Source organism: Macaca nemestrina, chromosome 4, assembly GCF_043159975.1.
Source record: "Macaca nemestrina isolate mMacNem1 chromosome 4, mMacNem.hap1, whole genome shotgun sequence".
Lineage (NCBI taxonomy): Eukaryota > Metazoa > Chordata > Mammalia > Primates > Cercopithecidae > Macaca > Macaca nemestrina.
In genome coordinates, this window is record NC_092128.1 from 173,322,570 (window position 1) to 173,342,926 (window position 20,357).

Sequence of the window (20,357 nt, forward strand, 5' to 3'; positions counted from 1 at the left end):
ACTGGAAGGAAGAGGTTGCAGTGAGCCAAGATCATGCCACTGCACTCCAGTCTGGGCGACAAACAAAAGGTTTATAAACAGCTCTACTTACACACCTCTCGGTTCTTCTTATCTCTTCTGAGACCTTACCCTTGCATTTACTGAAAACATAGAAAATTAAAGGAAATTCTAGAGTAGTTTTCTGGATGCCTAAACTCACAATTGTCACCACGTTGTCAGATTTGCGTTCATCTTTCTCTTTTTTATTTTAAATGTTTATGGATACATGACAGTTGTACATATTTATGGGGTACATGTGATATTTCGATACAGGCACACGATGTATAATGATCAAATCTGGTAACTGGCATATCCATCACCTTAAACATTTATCATTTTTTGCATTGACAACATTCCAAATCTACTTTTCTAGTTATTTTGAAATATGCAATACATTATTGTTAATCACAGTTGCCCTACTGTGTTACTGAACACTAGATCTTATATATGTAGATATATATAGATAGAGATATATATAGATATAGATATCTAACTATGTTTTGCACCCATTAACCAACACCTCTCTGTCCTTCTTTCCACTACCCTTGCAAGCCTATGGTAACCACCATTCTATTCACTACCTTAGAGAGAGACCCCTTGTGGGCCAGTCTCTCAGTCTGATTCTTCTTCACATCTTTCCAAAGGCATCAGAATAATGCATTCATTTTTGCATAACATTCCAGGAAATTGTCTATACATATATTTATCGGTTTATACCATTTATTGTTGTTTTAAGTTACAATAATGTCATCTTATTGGATACATATACATATATATCTCTGTACCTTTCTTTTTATATTAAATATATTTAAATAAAAATATCTAAAACATATCCAAGTTGACATTTATATATTTGTGTATTCATCATCACTACAGTAGCACTTTTAAATGCCAGGCACTGGTCTCAGCACTTTATCACAAATATTAACTCACTTAATCCTCATAATAATTCTATACGGTACATATTTTATAGATGAGAAGTTGAGACACAAACAGGTTGAGTTACTTGCCCAAAGTAACCCATGTAGTTAGTAGCAGAGATGAGATTTGAAGTGCGATACTGACACCATTGTCAGACTTTATGCAAATAACCATGTTGCTATGATACACTAGTTGCTAGTTTATTCCTTGTTACAAATTTATAGAATTCTACTGTATAAAAAATATTTTATTGATATATCTCCCTTGATTTTTTACTGTCACAAACCACGTGACAAGAAATATACTTCTGTATAGGCCCTTGTACCCACTGTCTAGGGCTTCTGGAACATGTATATTTAGATGCAATTGCTGGACATATAAAATTTCAATTTTAGCACGGTAGTTAGGATCAAGGCTCTTGGATTTAGGCTGGCACAGTTTGAATCCTGGCTCCATCACTTAGCTGTATAACCCAGACCTGTTTTAGTTTCTCATATTTGGTTATCTTTTAGCCATTATTCTACGGAGTCTTTCATTCTTGCAAATGTATTTTTAGAGATATTTGCGCCTTCTTTTTGTATGCCTTTGTCTTTCATATGTTGCTAATATATTCCTCTGGTCAGTTGTTTGACTATTTGTTTGAAGTCAGATCTATGGATATACAGTTCCCATAAAATGAAATTCACCATTTTTAGATGTACAGTTCAATGAGTTTTTTTTTTTTTTTTTTTTTTTGAGACGAAGTCTCGCTGTGTCTCCCAGGCTGGAGTGCAGTGGCGTGATCTCGGCTCACTGCAAGCTCTGCCTCCCGGGTTCACGCCATTCTCCCGCCTCAGCCTCCCAAGTAGCTGAGACTACAGGCGCCGCCACCGCGCCCGGCTAGTTTTTTGTATTTTTAGTAGAGACGGGGTTTCACCATGTTAGCCAGGATAGTCTCGATCTCCTGACCTCGTGATCCACCCGCCTCGGCCTCCCAAAGTGCTGGGATTACAGGCAGTTCAATGAGTTTTTTCCTTTCTGTTCTTTTTTTTGGTGGAGGGGGCAAGGGCTTGCTTTGCTGCCCAGGCCAGAGTGCAGTAGTGTGATCATAGCTCACTGTAGCCTCAAACTCCTAAGCTCAAGTGATTCTCCTGCCTCAGCCTCCTGAGTGGTTAGGACTACAAGTGCACACCACCACTCCTAGCTAATTTTTTTTCTTTTTTTTTTTTATAGAGGCAGATTCTCACTGTGTTGTCCAGTTTAGTCTTAAACTCCTGGCCTCATGCAATCTTCCTGCCTCGGCTTCCCAGTTCAGTGAGTGATGACAAACTTATAGTCATGTTATCACCAATTGATTGAGATAGAGTGTTTCCATTATTTCTAGAAATTCTCCTGTGCTCCTTTGGATCAATCTGCTTCCCCAATATTTAAATTTCTGTTCCTATAGTCTTATTTTTTGAACTGCATGATAAATGGACTTATACATTATGTTGTCTTCTGTGTTTAACTTCCTTCACAGAGCATAATGCTTTTGAGATTCATCCATGTTGTTGCATATTCCCGTCATTCATTTCCTTTTATTGCCAAGTGGTACTTCATTGTATACATGCTATACACTAGAAAATGGATATTTAGATGATTTTGAATCTGGAGTTACTATGGATAAAACTGCTATAAACATTCACATACAGATAATATTGTGGACATGTGTAATATGGTTTGGCTCTGTGTGCCCATTCAAATCTCATCTCTAATTCTAATCCACACATGTGGAGGAAGGGACCTGGTGGGAGGTGATTGGATCATGAGGATGGTTTCCCCCATGCTGTTCTCATGAGAGTGAGGGATTTCTCATGAGGTCTGATGGTTTTAAAAGTCCCAGTTTCCCCTGTGTGTACTCTCTCTCCTGCCACCATGTAACATGTACCTTGCTTCCCCTTCACCTTCCACCATGACGTAAATTTCCTGATGCCTCTCCAACCATAAGGAACTGTGAGTCAATTAAACCATGTTCTTTATAAATTACCCAGTCTTATGTAGTATCTTCATAGCAGTGTGAAAACAGACTAATACAGAGAATTGGTACCAGCAGAGTTGGGTACTGCTATAAAAATAAACTGAAAATATGGAAGTGACATTGGAACTGGGTAACAGGTAGAGGTTGGAACAGTTTGGAGGGCTTAGAAGAAGACAGGAAGATGTGGAAAGTTTGGAACTTCCTAGAGACTTGTTGAATGGTTTTGACCAAAATGCTGATAGTGATGTGGACAATGAAGTCCATGCTGAGGTGGTCTCAGATGGAGATGAGGAATTTATTGGGAACTGGAGCAAAAGTCACCCTTGCTATGCTTTAGCAAAGAAGCTAGTGGCATTTTTCCCCTGCTCTAGAGATCTATGGAACTTTGAACTTGAGAGAGATGATTTAGGGTATCTGGTGGAAGACATTTCTAAGCAGCAGAACATTCAACATGTGACCTGGCTTATTCTGAAAGCATTCAGTTATGTGTGTTCACAAAGATATGGTTTAAAGTTGGAACTTATTTTAAAAAGTAGAGCATAAAGATTTGGAAAATTTGCAGCCTGACCATGTGACAGAAAAGGAATACCCATTTTCTGTGGAGGAATTCAAGTTGGCTGCAGAAGTTTTCATCAGTAACGAGGAGCTGAATGTCAATAGCCAAGACAATGGGGAAAACATCTCAGGGGCATGTCAGAGACCTTTACAGGAGCCACACTCATCACCAGCCTGGAGGCCTAGGAGGGAAAAATGGCTTCATACATCAGGATCAGGGTTTGGCTGCTCAGTGCAGCTTTGGGACTTGATGCCTTGTATCCCAGAAGCTCCAGCTCCAGCCATGGCTAATAGAGGCCAGGGTATAGCTCTAGCTGTTGCTTCAGAGGGTGCAAGTCCCAAGCATTGTTGGCTTGCAAGTGGTATTGGGCCTGCAGATGTGCAGAAAACAAAAGTTGAGGTTTGGGAACCTCTGTCTAAATTTCAGAGGATATATGGAAATGCCTGGATGTCCAAGCAATAGTCAGCTGCAGGGGCAGAGCCCTCATGGAGAACCTCTGCTAGGGCAGTGCAGAAGGGAACTGTGGGGTATGAGCCCCCACACAGAGTCCCCACTGGATCACTGTCTGGTGGAGCCATGAGAAGGTCACCATCCTCCAGACCCCAGAAATGTAGATTCACCAACAGCTTGCATTGTGCACTTGGAAAAGCCACAGACACTCAATGCCAGCCTGTGAAAGCAGCCATGAGGACTATACCCTGCAGAGTCACAGGAGTGAAGCTGCCCAAGTCATTAGGAGCCCACCCCTTGCATCAGTGTGTCCTGGATGTGGGACATGACTTCAAAGGAGATTATTTTGGAGCTTTAATAATTAATGACTGCACTACATGGGGTCTGTAGCCTTTTTGTTCAGGCCAATTTCTCCCTCTTGGAATGTGAACATTTACCCAATGCCTGTACCCCCACTGTATCTTGGAAGTAACTAAATTGTTTTTTATTTATAGGCTCATAGGCAGAAAGCACTTGCCTTGTCTCAGATGAGACTTTGGACTTGGACTTTGGGGTTAATTCTGGAATAAGTTAAGACTTTGTGGGACTGTTAGGAAGGCATGATTGGTTTTGAAATGTGAAAAGGACATGAGATTTGGGAGAAGCCAAGGGCAGAATGATGTAGTTTGGCCCTGTGGCCCCACCCAAATCTCATCTTGAATTGTAATCCCCACATGTTGAGGAAGGGACCTGGTGGGGGGTGATTGGATCAAGGGGGTGGTTTCCACCATGATGATCTTGTGATAGTGAGGAACTCCTCAAGAGAGCTGGTGGTTTTACAAGTGGTAGGTGCTCCTGTGTGCTCTCTCTCTCTTGCCACCATGTAAGACGTGCCTTGCTTCCCTTTTACCTTCTGCTATGATTCTAAGTTTCCAGAGGCCTCTTCAGCCATGCAGAACTACGAGTCGATTAAATCTTTTTTCCTTATAAATTACCCAATCTCAGGCAGTATCTTTAAGGCAGTGTGAAAACAGACTAATACAATATGTTTTCAATTTTCTTAGGTAAATACCTACGCATGGGATTACTGGTTTATATGGTAACTGCATGTTTAACATATAAAAAACTGACAAACTATTTTCCACAGTGGCTATACCATTTTGCATTCCAATAGCAATGTATGAAAATCTTGCTTGTTTCACAGTCTCAACAGCACTGTGTGTATTATTATTATTATGTCTATTCTAGTTGGCATGTAATGGTGTCCCATTGTGGTTTCAGTTTGCATTTCTTTAATGAGTAATAATATTAAACATTTTCTCATGTACTTTTTGCCTCCCATACTTCTCCTTTAGAGGTGTCTGTTCAAATCTTTTGACCATTTTCTATGTGTATTATCTCATTATAATTACATTTTTACTGTTTTTTATGCAGAAGACTAAGATTCAAATCCTCTATCAAAGTATGTGTTTTTCCAATATTTTCTTCCAGTCTGTGACTTTTAATTTCATTTTCTTATTAAAGTCTTTGGAAACAGATGTTTTTAATTTTGATGAAGACAAATTTAGCTGAAAATCTCTTGGTATATCATGCAGACTTTGGGTCTCTCTATATATATGTACGTACGTACGTGTGTGTGTATTTTGCTTTTGTATTTCAATTTTCCTATGAATGTCCAACCGTCCTGGAGCAACTGGTTGAAAAGACTGTCCTTTCCCATTGAATCATTATGACTCCTTTCTCAAAAGTCAATTAATCTTATTTATATAAATTTACTTCTGGAGTCATGCTTCTGTTCCATTAATCTATATGCCTATCCTTAGGCCAATACCACAGTGTCTTCATTATTATAGCTTTATGGTAAACCTTGAAATCAGATTTTGAATCCTCAAACTTTGTACTTTATTTTCAAAATGGACAATTTGACTCCTTTTGCATTTTTATATACATTTTCAAATAAGTTTGCCAATTTCTACAAATAAAATCCCAATATGATTTTTACTGGGATTATGTCAAATCTACAGTCAATTTGGAGAGAAATAGTATCTTAAAAGCAATGAGTTTTCTGTTCTCTGAGCATGCTGTATCTCCTCATTTACTTAGACATTCTTTAATGTCTCTCAGTTTTGTAGTTTTCATTATACTATTGTAGTTCTCATTTTACTTAAACTCTGTAGTTTTCATTATACCTAAACTCTGCAATCCTGCATATGTTTTGCTAGATTCATAACTATTTTATGTTTTGGTGCTAGTTTAAATGGAAATTTCTATTTATCACTTTATACAGAATTCTATTTTTTTCTGTATATTGATCTCATATCTTACAGTCTTATTAATTCACTTATTAGTCTTATCAGATATTTGTAAATTATTTTATATTTTCATATGAAATAAATTCATATATTGTATACATGCTAATGTCATCTGCAAATAAATACAATATAATTTCTTCCTAAAAAATATGTATGACTTTTTTTTTTTAATGTTTTTTGGCTAGGTAGAACCTCCAGTACACTGTTGAATAGAAGCAATCAAAGCAAAATCTTTGTCTTGTCCCTCATCTTAAGTGGAAGTAGCATTCAGTCTTTCATCAGTGAGTAAAATTAAATGTTTCCAGCTATAGGTTTCCTGCAGTTGCCTATTATCAAACTGTGAATGTTCTCTTCTAAAACATGTTTGTTGAAAGCTCTTGTCATGAGGACATGTTCATTATTTCCAAAGGGTATTTTATGCATTTATTGAAATGACTGTAGAGTCTTTTTCTTTTTCCTGTTGATGCAATCAATTTGCATTGGTTAATTTTAAATGTCAAACCAACTTTGCATCCCTGGGGAAAATCTCCTTGATCATGATGCATTATACTTTTAATACATTGCTGGATTAGATTTATAGATTGTTTTAGGATTATTGTGACTCTGCTTATGAGAGATATTGGTTTGTAATTTTCCATCATTGTAATGTCCTTGTATGGATCTGTATTAAAATAATATTGACCTCATAAGATGAGTGTGTGTGTTTTTTATACTTTATGTTTCTGAAAGATTTTATGTAGACTTAATTTTTTCAACTATTTTGAATGATTTGCCATTGAAACCATCTGATATGCTTTGGTGATATCCCCACCCAAATCTCATCTTGAATTGTAGCTCCCATTGTTGTGGGAGGGACCTAGTGGGAGATAACTGAAACACAAGGGAGGTTTTCCCCATACTGTTATGCTGGTAGTGAATAACTCATGAGATCTGATGGTTTTATGAGGGGTTTTCCTTTTTGCTTGGCTCTCATTCTCTCTGCCTGCCACAATGTGAGACATGCCTTTCGTCTTCTGCCATGATTGTGAGACCCCCCTCTACTAATGTGGAACTGTGAGTCCATTAAACCTCTTTTTCTTTACAAATTACCCAGTCTTTGGTATGTCTTTATCAGCAGTGTGAAAATGGAATTATACAGTAAATCAGTACCAGTAGAGTGGTGTGCTGCTGTAAAGATATCTGAAAATGTGGAAGTGACTTTGGAACTAAGTAACAGGCAGAGGTTGGAACACTTTGGAGTGTGTAAAAGACAACAGGAAAATGTGGGAAGGTTTGGAACTCTCTAGAGACTTGTTGAATGGCTTTGACCAAAATGTTAACAATGAAATTCAGGTTGAGGTGGTCTCAGATGGAGATGAGGAACTTGTTGGGAACTGGAGTAAAGGTGACTCTCGTTATGTTTTAGCAAAGAGACTGGCAGCATTTTTCCCCTGCCCTAGAGATTCATGGAACTTTGAACTTGAGGGAGATGATTCTGGGTATCTGACAGAAGAAATGTCTAAGCAGCAAACCATTCAAGAGGTGACTTGGGTATTGTTAAAGGCATTCAGTTTTAAAAGTCAAACAGCATAAAGGTTTGAAAAATTTGCAGCCTGACGATCCAATAGTAAAGAAAAACCCATTTTCTGAGAAGAAATTAAAGCCAGCTGCAGAAAGTTGCATAAGTAACAAAGAGCTAAATATTAATCACCAAGTTTATTAGTCAGGGTTCTCCAGAGGGACAGAATTAATAGGAGATACATATGTATATATGTCTGTGTTACCACCAAAATATAATATTGTGTATATATAAAATTTTATATATACACATATATATAAAATATTATATATATACACATATATATACATTATATATATAATTTGGGAGTTTATTAAGTATTAACTCACATGATCAAAGGTCCCACCATAGGCCATCTGCAAGCTGAGGAACAAGGAAAGCCAGTCCAAGTCCCAAAACTGAAGAGCTTGGAGTTTGGTGTTTGAGGGCAGGAAGCATTCAGCATGGGAGAAAGATGTAGGCTGGGAGTCTAGGCCAGTCTAGTCTTTTCATTTTTTTCTGCCTGCTTTATATTCTAGCTGAGCTGGCAGCTGATTAGATGGTGCCCACCCAGATTAAGGGTGAGTCTGCCTTTCCATCCCCACTGACTCAAATGTTAATCTCCTTTGGCAACACCCTCACAGACATACCCAGGATCAACACGTTGCCTCCTTCAATTCAATCAAGTTGACAATCAGTATTAACCATCACATCAAGACAATGGGGAAAATGTCTCCAGGCTATGTCCGAGACCTTTGAGGCAGACCCTCCCATCACAGGGCCAGAGGCCAAGAAAGGGAACATGTTTTCATGGGCCAGGTCCAGGGTCCCCTGCTCTGTGCAGCCAAGGGAATTGGTGCCCTGTGTCCTAGCTACTCCACCCATGGCTAAAAGAAGCCAAGGTACAGCTCAGGGTATGGCTTCAGAAGGTGCAAACCCCAAGCTTTGGGAGCTTCCAAGTGGTATGGAGCCTGTGGATATGCAGAAGTCAAGAATTGAGCTTTGGGAGCCTTCACCTTGATTTCAGAGGATGTATGCAAATGCCTGGATGTCCAGGCAGAGTTGTAGTGCAGGGGTGGAGCCCTCATGAAGAACCTCTGCTATGGCAGTGCAGAAGGGAAATGTGGGTGTGAGTCCCCACACAGAGTCTCCACTGGGGCACTGCCTAGTGGAGCTGTGAGAGGAGAGCCACTGTCCTCCAACCCCAGAATGGTAGATCCACCAACACCTAGCACGATGTGCCTGGAAAAGCCACAGTCAGTCAACCCCAGCATGTGAAACCAATGAGGAGGGTGTGCTGTACCCTGCAAAGCCACAGGGACAGAGCTGCGCAAGATGACAGGAACCTACCTCTTGCATCAGTGTGACCTGGATGTGAGACATGGAATCAAAGGAGATCATTTTGGAGCTTTAAGATTTGACTGCCCTGCTGGATTTCAGACTTGCACAGGGCCTATAGCTTCTTTGTTTGGGACAATTTCTACCATTTGGAAAAGCTGTATTTACTCAATGCTTGTACCCCCATTGTATTTAGGAAGTAACTAACTTGCTTTCGATTTTATAGGCTCATAGGCATAAGGGATCTGCATTGTCTCAGATGAGACTTTGGACTGCGGACTTTTGAGTTAATGCTGAAATGAGTTAAGACTTTGGGGAATTGCTGGGAAGGCATGATTGGTTTTGAAATGTGAAGACATGAGATTTGGGAGGGGCCAGGGATAAAATAATGTGGTTTGGCTGTGTTCCCACCAAAATATCATCTTGAATTATAGCTCCCATAATTCCCATGTATTGTGAAAGGGACCCAGTGAGAGATAATTGAATCATGGGGATGGTTTTCCCCATACTGTTCTCATGGTATTAAATAAGTGTCAGGAGATCTGACGGTTTTATAAGGGGTTTTCCTTTTTACTTGTCTCACTCTCTCTCACCTGCCTCCATGTAAAACATGTCTTTTACCTTCCACCATGATTGTGAGGACTCCCCAGCCACTTGGAACTGTGAGTCCATTAAACCTCTTTTTCTTTATAAATTACCCAACCTCAGGTATGTCGTGATGAGAAGCACGAAAACAGTCTAATACACCATCTTATCTTGGAATTTTCAGTGTTAGAATTTTTTTACTCTTAATTTAATTTATTTTATAGATCCAGGGCTAGTCAGGCTGTCCAGGTATTTTTGAGTGAGCTCTGTTAGTTTTTGCCTGTTAAGAAATTTTTTCATTTAATCTGTGGTATTGCTGTAAGTGATCTCAGGATCCAGCAACAGTGGTTGTATCAATCTGCTTGATCGATAGACATATCAGAAATAGTGACAACCTGTCTTTCAACCATAGGAATAACATAAGCCATTGCTAGTGGCACCCTGGCCAGAAAGTAAGGCAAGTTCATTTATATTTTCTTGGACATAAACTGAACCAAGAAGAGATGAAAGCAACAATGTCATACTTATTATTTCACCCTATTTTGTTTTGTTTCTATGTTAATAATTTCTGCCACAGGACTATACTTGTCTTTTTGTACAGTTCATGTGAATAAAATATTATCATGTATCTTTATTAAAAATACATTAAAGAAACCAAACACCTTTTGAATAACAGGATTCTTCACAGCCTCCAATTATAATACATGTTCTATTTGAACAGATGCCCTAGTTCTCTTCTCTCCATCATTTTGCATGGACATGCATGGCCACTTCCCTACCTGACTTGATCTCAGTGTCTTGCTTGGCAGTGTGTTACTGACGTGACAGAATGTGGTGACAAGTTTTTCTCCTTGCACTTGTGAAGTTTGTCGCCTGAGTGCTAGATGGACCACTTAACTGATGTAGGCTAGTAGACATCCTCAATCTTTGTCAGTTTGCTTTTCAGTTTATAAGCACTACAGATTCTTCTAAGAAGATTGGGAAATATTTAACTTCTCTTTTGTTTTCAAAACTTAGTATTCAAATCTCTCTCCATCTTGAAAATTGTCAAAGATGCACATAATCTAGCAAAAAAAAGAAAAATTTACAGGGCTAGAGAGGGAGTCAGTAACATAGTGAACTTCTATGTTCCTTGCTTTTTGCTTGTGTGTTCATTCTAATTCAGCACTATATCATAACAGAAACAGAGTCTCATTGGGAACTGAGCAAAGCACAGACATATTTAACATAAGACATAAGAATTAGATGTTACTAAACCTACCAAGTAAATGTTAGTGTCAGAAACCACTGATTATAATGTCTGATCTCTTACATTAATAGAGATGAGTTTTCGTGTATTAAAATGGAAACAACACTGAATTACAGCAAGTTGTTTTAGCTCTTACATATGCCAGAGGTAGGACTAGATGGCTGCTTTAAGTCCTAACAATTGCAGAATTCTGTGACTTGAAGGTGAAAATCAAGTTCTTATAATTCAGTTTCCACAATGAGTTTCTATATGACTACACTGTTGTTTAGTTTTGTTTTTTGCTAGGTTGTCCTACCCTGTAAAGTTGCAGTGAGATTCAAGAAACACATGATCAATTGGTGAAACAGATATTGATAGTTAATAGCGAAAAAGTCAGCTATTTCTTGCAGAAGGTTTTAGTCAGGGTCCTCCAAAGAAACAGAACCAATAGGGTGTGTGTGCGTGTGTGTGTGTGTGTGTGTATAATATGTGTGTTTGTGTACAAAGAAAGAGAGATATTTATTTTAAGGAACTCATTCATGCAACTGTGGGGGCTGACAACCCTAAATCTGCAAATTAGGCCAGCAGGCTGGAAATTCAGGTAAGAGTTAGCAAGAGTTGATGACGCAGTCTTGAGTCTGAATTCACAGTGCTGTAAGTGGGACACTCAGGCAGAGTTTCTATGTTGCAGTCTTGAGAATCCCTTCTTCCTCAGGAAACTTCAGTCTTTATTGTTAGGGCCCCTTCAACAAATAGGAGGAGGTATACCCCCCTATTATGAAGGGCTATCTGCTTTCCTCAAAGTTTACTGTTTTAAATGTTAGTCACATGTAAAAAATACCTTCACAACAACATCTACACTGGTGTTTGACAAACTACTGGGTACCATAGCCTTGCTAAGCTGACACACTAAAGGTAACCATTGTGAGTGGTTATTCATTAAGGCTTTAATCAGTGTCAGCAAATCAGGCATTAAAGTATTAGCAAACAGTTATTTCATCAGAAAGATAATTATTTGTCATTCTAGTATTTACTCCTTTTGCTAATTTATCATGTCTTCATTTTGTTTCAATAAAGTTAATAATATGGAACTTGGAGATATTTTAATATCATTCATCCAAGATTAAGCTATATTTAAAATCATAAGCTTTAATATATTGACAGCACTAAAAAGGGGAAAAAATAAGAAGCTCTTAATTCAGGTCTTTGAAAAGGTAAAACACCATCAGAGAAAGACATTAGTCTTATTTATATGGATTAGAAAAAATATTAGAAAAAATATATAAAACAGTGCTATTAAATGTAAGCTAAGTCTATGAAATACTCTACACCTCATCATAGTGGTGAGGCTCTGTCTAAATTCATTTACCAAAAAGTACAAATTGATTTTCTATATTTTGATATATTTACTATAATAGTTTTGAGAACTCTTCACTTTGGAACATGTGATGTAATCCATGTTATAGAAAACCACATTTGTTAAGATGTATTTGTTCACTTAAAGCTTTTGTGAACTGTGCTATAGTATATGAATTAAATTCACTGCATTTGTGAACATTAGTATCACTGAACTAACAAAAATTAACTCATTCTAGTGGTGTGAAACTCTAGAGAGTTCTTTGGAGCTAGAAACATACCTAAAAGCATTCCTAGTTCTTTTTTAAAAAAAAAAATCAGGCAAAATGGATTAGAGGGTCTAATGCTTAATTTAAGAACACAATGAGGAATCTCAATTATAAAAAATAGTAGTAGATAACATTGAAAAACATTTTATGTGCATTTAAAGCATTTAGCCAGGCATTGTGCTAAGTATTATTCATGGCACATAAGTTATAGTATTTAACTCAGAGTAAATCTGTAATAATTTTTATATCCTTCTTACAGATGAGCTGCAATAGCAGAAATTATGTAGTGTTATAGTTTTACTTGAGTCTCTCCTCTTAACCTTTGCATGTACTGCTCAGTAACACAAAAGATGGGAGATGATGGTTGGGTGGATGGAGAATGAAGGATTGAAGGCAGCAGGGTAAAGAATAAAGAAATATTAGACGAGCAAAGTGGGAAATACTAAAATATTTAGGGGTTAAAGCATGTTTAGAGATCTGTTTTGGCTCCAGTTTTTCAATTCTGGTGAAAATAAATTTTAATTAGATTGATGTCTAGGCATGATTTACCCAATAACCGAGATCTACTACAGCTTTATGCCATCACCCTAGACTTCATGGATACAAAAAATATTCTATGTCCCCTTAAAGAAATGACAAAAACACTTTCACCCTGATATCGTAACCTCTTAGAAAGTCTTTATCTTTCCTATCTCAATTCAACTGAACTCCAAAGAGTTGAACTTGAAAATCCACCTCAAAACATGTTTCCTCCATGAAGTTTTTTCTAACTTTTCTCTGACAAATCCCATTGGTTCAAATATATTTGTCAATTTCATCACACTTTTCTGAAAGTTGACCCTTCTTGTCATTTCACGGTAATTTCTAGTTTAGATGCCATAGGAAGGTAGACATGAGCATAAAAACTCTAAAAAGACAAGACCAGGACTATGAAAAATCAAAAAGTAAGCCCATAGAGGAGAAATCACAGACACGACATTAAGAAGTTGAGGAAGTTTAGTCCAAGAGGACTTCCTGGATACAGAGAGATGAAAACAAAGAGATACAGAGCAACGTGGCAGCTAGATGGAAGGGTTGGAAAGTAGCAGAACCAACATGTGTCCAATGGCCCTAGCAGAAATTGTACATATGTAGTCTCATTTAATTCTCCAAAGAAATATATGTTATTACCATTCATATTTTCTAGGTGTTGAAACAGAGACCAACAAATCTGAATAACTTTAAGGTCACCTCTCATAAATGATAGAATTATGCTCAAGTTTAGGTTTGTCTTACTGCAAATTTCATTCATTTCATTCATTCACTTATTTTATTTATTTCATTTACTCTTCTAAGTATGAGATTTTTAAAGCATAATAGGCATTATTCATTTTGATCAGCTGAGTTGACATATAAATGCATAAATGAAGGAAAAAATGAAGTTTATGAGTTCACAGCAGTCTAAGTTATTAGTATAAAATCCTCTCTCAAATTGTCCTAAATTCTGACTCTTTCAGGAGGCTGAAATCTATTTCAGGATGGCAAGAACTGTATTCTAACTTTAGGTTGAATTTGGATTCTGCTTATTTGAGATAACACTTAGGTCTCAAGTGGAACAGCTAGCACAGAAGAAAGAACTTTTCTCAACACATTTCTTAAGTTATACTCTGATTTATCACACAAGGGATGGAGAAAAGCTAATCACTATTCAGACTTAAAAAATATCTTTTTGTGGCTCCATGTTTGGATAGAGACCAAGAGAAGAAAATAAATTAAATAGGAGAGCTAATTAAGAATGAAGCTATTGCAGTGATTTCAATATCTGGGCACTTGCCTTGAATAGTCTCCAGAGATGCTATATCTTACAGTTAAATGGCCTTCCCAAAGAGGACCAGTGGATTTTCATGCCAGAGGAAACTTACTAGAAGCATATAAAACACACAAAAATAAGTAAAAACAAAAACCTGATTTCTGTGTTAACTTAGGAGGATGATTTTAAAGAAGCTGGAACACTTCTATTTTGGGGAGACACTTTGGAAAAAAGAGGATCGAGAAAATATGAAACATAAAATGTATTCCAAGAAAGGAAGAGGCAGAGAGGGGAAAGAGGAGAGAGAAGGGAGATAATGAAAGGGGGAGAAGAGAGATACTTTCAGGAGTAACAACTTGCAGATTTCTAGCTGTAGCATAGGTCACTGGTATATTAAAAAGCTTCAGCTAAGTTCTTGAAGATGGCTTTTGAAGACCTCATATTTTGGAAATGAATAAGCAGTTTATGAGTTAGGAAATCTAGAATCTCTTTAGTAACAAAGTTAGGGAAAAATTTATGAGAGTCTAGAAAGGCAACATGCTGCTCTTTAGACCTGTGACCACAAATTGACTGGGAATAAGGTGACTGACTTCTCCTGGAGGAGCAATTATGAGTGTGACAGAAACCCAGCCCATCATCTGGGAAAAGGGAGGTCCCACATCCACAGAGGCTGAAAACTGCAGAGTCCACAGCCCAATGCTCAAAGCCCAGTCCTTTGGACAGGCTGATGAAGGGTGTCCATAAGAGGGCACAGGATGGCTGGCATGTTCTTTGCTGACCAGGAGAAACATGGTAGACACTGAGTGAAGGAGGTCCCTGTGGCCACTCAATTCCTGAGTTGGGGGGAATTCCCTTTGACAGATGGTGGATATATAAGTCTGCTTGGGCTGCCATTACAAAGTACCACAAATTTAGTGACTTAGTAGGAATGTGTTGTCTTACAGTCCTGGAGGCTGGAAGGCTGAGATGAAGGTATTGGCAGGTAGGTCTTTCTGAGGGGTGTGAGGAAAGCATCTGTTCTAGGCCTCTTTCTTGGATACTTCTCCCCAAATGGCCATCTCCCTAAATGGTCCTGAATGGTCTTCTCCTTGTGTGTCTTCATGTTATCTTCCCTTTGTGTGTGTCTGTCTCTGCCTCTGTATTTCCCCTTTTTATGTAGACACTAGCTATATGAATGAATTGGGCCCACCCCAGTGACCTCACTTTCACTTGCCTGTCTCTATAAAGGCTCTATCACCAAATAAGGTTATGTTCTGAGGTGCAGGGGGTTAACACTTTAAAATACAAATCTCATGGGAGGACAAAATTCAACTCGCATAACAGGAGACAGGCCATCGCTAAAAGTAAAAAAAAAAAAAAAAATGCGTACTATAGAATTTCAATTAGCTATTGTTTCCTGACTTCAGTTTTCCTTGCATTTAATAAGGAATTCTAACAAATTTTCTCCTAAAGAACTTTATATACCCTTGACCACTGGTGTAGGGAGAAAACATCCTGGTATTCAAAAAGTCCTTTGCAGTTTCACTAGTTATCTAATTAAAATAAAATTGATTTGCCCCTGCAGACATGGCTGAATATGTTTTATTCATGTGCTTAAGAGACACAGATCATTCCTTTCTTATTTTAAGGATGACGATAGCTATTTTCATTGCCAATAATTACCATGCAACCTGGCAGGGCCCCCTGCCACCTCCCATTTCCTGCCATCTCATGGTGACCAGATGCCATGCCCTTTATGACTGTTTTCCAAGGAATCAGGCAGCAAAATCTCATAGTTCATGAAATTATAATCATATATTTTCTGTTGTCAACAAATAAAATTAATAAAGTTCACACTAAAAATACCTGTATTCATCTTTTTAATAAACATTACTGAAAGTCCATTGCAAGTCAGTAATTGAGGAATAGACTTTATCCCTATCTTCCAAGTTCTTCCGGTCTGGTAAATTAAGATGGGGTATTGTGCAAAGCTAGGGTGTCCTAAAGTAACAATAGACTAATAGCTCTGAGGCCAGATGCGTATGGTTGTAAAAAAGTTTCATTAGGGCCATTATTGCAAATCATCTTGGAATTGTTTACCACTTGAGAATATTCAATTAAAAAGGCATTATAATGCCGAGATTTTAAAATGTAAACTAGAACCTGGAAAGTTTTCAATGATTTATAGTGTAAAATTAAATAAAGCACCAATAAAACCAATTAGATTCAGAACATTGTAAGAGAAATGAATAAAAATGCTCAACTACTTTTGGAAACAAACGTAGAGGAGAGTCAACTTTATTCAACCAATAAATAGAAAAGCAATGCTATTTAATTGATGGAACAAAAAGAAACACTTCCTCAGTTTGAAATTATTCCCACTTTAGAAAACCAAACCAAGAAAAGGGGTGCTTAAAATAAGCATAAAGAAAGAGAAAATATAGAGAATGGAACAGGGATAAAGTAAAAAAAAGATCGATGGAAATAAAAAAATAAGACAAATTAGAGAAGAAGCGTAAATGAAGAAGAAACACACCATAGGGACATGAAACTAAATCGTATAGTTAGGTCATTGATCACTGACTTTTGAAAAGCTGACTGGTTCCATAAAGATTTAAAACAGTGCTTCCAATACTGTGTTGCAGGCGTTATGTTTTTATTTTGTAATAAGTATAGAGTTTGAAATTCCAAATTTCTCATTTAATCCTGAACATTTTGTTCTTAAGCCAAAGAATGACTCGAAGCACAAAAACATACTTAAAACTATTTCCAGCCGTGGTTCTCAAATCTGATACCTCAGCATCACCTGGCAAGGGTTTCTTTTGTTATTTCAGCAGAGATTTACTAACCAGCTGGCAGTACTCTGGTTATTTATGTTTCAGTATCTCTATTTATCTATTTATATTATCCCAGTTCATTTTCACAACCACACAATGAGCAAAGCGAGGCAGTGCTGGAAAGGGCAGCACCAGGGTTTGCAGGCAAAGTGTTCTGACAGCACAATGCATGCTGAACTTCTACATTTCACTGTCCCACAATTGCAATGGCAGGCCCCCACCCTAGAACTACTCTCTGGGCTGGTGGGATTCTGACATCTACATTTTGAACAGCATTTCTTAAAATCATCAGGGTTTAAGATTCTAAGTGGTCAAATATACTCCATTCCACAATGACCTGAGATTACCTTATTTGTCCCTTGTTTTAAATCCCAAGTCTTTAAAAATTAATCAAATCCTGGAATGATGGTAGGTGAAAAATTTAATATCAAGGAAAATAATGAAAAAGAAAGAAGGAACTCTGTGTATAACACTTCCCCAGGAATAATTAGGCTCAACTACATCCTAATGCTCTTTAACCACCTTCATGAAAGCCTCAATCCACTTGGAATGGGACAGAAATTGCAAAGGAATACTCTCTGGGCACCAACGATATTGCCACAACCAAATCTTAGCATCATAGGATTTCAGCACTGAAATGGAAAATGAACAAAGAGAGGTAAGCAGTTTATAATACTTGTAAGGGAGAAAAGCAAAACAAGAACTTTGGAAGTTTTTCAAACATAGGGGCTCTCTCCAGTTGTTCCCAAGAGATACTGGGGTACTTTATCTCTACCATGTCTGTGTCTCTAATCATCCACCCACCACAGAGCTCAGCCAACTGAGAAGGACTAAGGGTCCTATCTAGGAATCTTCACTTGATTTTGCTTTATTTTCTTTCGAGAGTGCACAAGCCAGGCAGGGCACAATGGCTCATGTCTATAATCCCAGCACTTTGGTAGGCTGAAGCGGGTGGATTATCTGAGGTCAGGAATTTGAGACCAGCCTGGTCAACATGGTGAAACCCTGTCTCTACTAAAAATACAAAAATTAGCCAGGTATGGTGGCGGGCACCTGTAATCTCAGCTACTCGGGAGGCTGAGGTGGAGAATTGCTTGAACCCAGGAGGCAGGGGTTGCAGTGAGCCAAGATCGTGGCATTGCACTCCAGTCTGGGCAACAGGAGTGAAACTGCATCTCAAAAAAAAAAAAAAAAAAAAAAAAAAGTGCGCAATCCTAGGACACAGAGGAACCTCAAATATCCTCTACTTCTAGAGCTCTGAAAATGTGGAAGCAACTTGCAATAGCCTCCCCCTTTTGTTTCCTTTTTTCCTACTCTCGTATCTACATCTTCCTTATCCATAACTGTTTGTTTGTTTGTTTTCCCTTCAGGAATAAAGGGAGTTCATGAACAGAAATCTCACCCAATCCTATGATACCTTCCAGAGGTTAGATGAAGAAATGCTGAGTAAATACGGAATTGCCTTCTTTATGTTATTTTGTCACTCCTTCAATCTCCAGCAAAGACTTTAAATAGAAGGGAAGCAGGGAGACAATGGTGACATCCAAAATCAGGTTGAGGCCAGACTTCTTCAAAGTGACAGGGAAGGGGGCAGGGAAGTGCTGGGTAGGGCCTGTGCCCGCAGACCTAAGTGAGGACAGGCACTCCTGTTTTCATGCTCAACTGTTGCATTTTCCAGGACCACCCTGGCTCACAATGTCCCCATCCTTGGCCTATGAAAACCCCGAGACCCTATCAGGCAAATACAAAGGCAGCTGGACGTCAAGCGGAACAACACCAGCAGAAGAACACACTGACAGACACTGGCAGGCCATCAACCGTGGAACGCCAAGGGAAATTTGGCTGAGGATTGTCAGAAGAGAGTCCAGCCTCTGAACCACCCGACTCCAGGGGAAAACCACCTTCCCACTCCAACCCCCTTCTAGCTCCCCATCCATCTGCTGAGAACTGCTTCCACCATTCAATAAAACCTTGCACTAATCCTCCAAGCCCACATGTGATCTGATTTTTCTGGTACACTAGGGCAAGAACCCTGAGATACAGAAAGTCTTTTGTCCTTGTGATAAGGCAGACGGTCTGAGCTGATTAACTTAGCTAAGCCAAAAGAGCCGACTGTAACATATGCCCACTGGGGCTTTGGGAGCTGCAAACACTCAACCCTAGATGCTGCCATGAGGTCCGAGCCCACACTTCCCACAACCTGCTGGTCTGCATGGTCCCCCCTAGGGGTTTAAGCTGTGGGGCATGGAAGAAGTGAGCCACACCCTATTATATGCCCTGCGAGGGGGATAAAGGAACTTTCCTCATTTCAAAAATGGCAGAGGAGGAAGGGTGCTTACACACATGTCTTCTAGCATGTTCTCTTTCCCCCTTATCTTGCTTTTTTCCCCACTAGGCTAGGATTTGATTCCAGCTAGACAAAGGCCAGCCCGTGGTTTGTATCTGATCCACTGTTGAGGCTGCCTATTTCTGAGTGAAAAAGCTTCCAAATCTATTAATAGATATAGCCAACTTTCACTCAGCTGCCAAATCAAAGAATGAACAAAGGCAAAATAGTTACCATTTAGATAGGCTTCTGAGATGCTTGATTTCATATAAGACATCTGCATGCCTAACTTCCCTTTTCATTCTATCAACGTCTATCTATGGCGTGCCTACTATATGCTAGGGACTGTTTCTGTGCTACAGGCATATTCATCATGCCATTCATTTGATTTCTAACTGAAAGCCCTTTTTCTTCTGCCTCCCAGTTTCAGCTGTCATAGCCTGTCAAAAATCACTATTTGCCCTGGTATTTATGGTGAAAGGAGTCATTACTAGTCATCATGCGACCATCTGTACAGTGTCACTGGGTAGTGACATGGCCTCTGTTCAAACTCTAAGATGTTCCATCTTGCAGGATGGATATTAATGCCACTAAATCCATCTTCAGCGTTCTTGAATGAGAACATTTGTAATGGCTATTACATCTTTGCAATAGCATGAAAAGAGATGACAGCATATTATTATCAAAAACTGCACATTACAATCAAATTACAATAGTACAAGGAGAAAATAGATTACCTTTCCTCTATCTTTAATGTACTTTATAGTTTTGGACAGACAAGCCGTGTCCAGAGGAGGTTACGGTGGTCAGGCATGCAGTATGATTTCACAGGGCTATGAGGATCTCCTATGGGCTCCTGG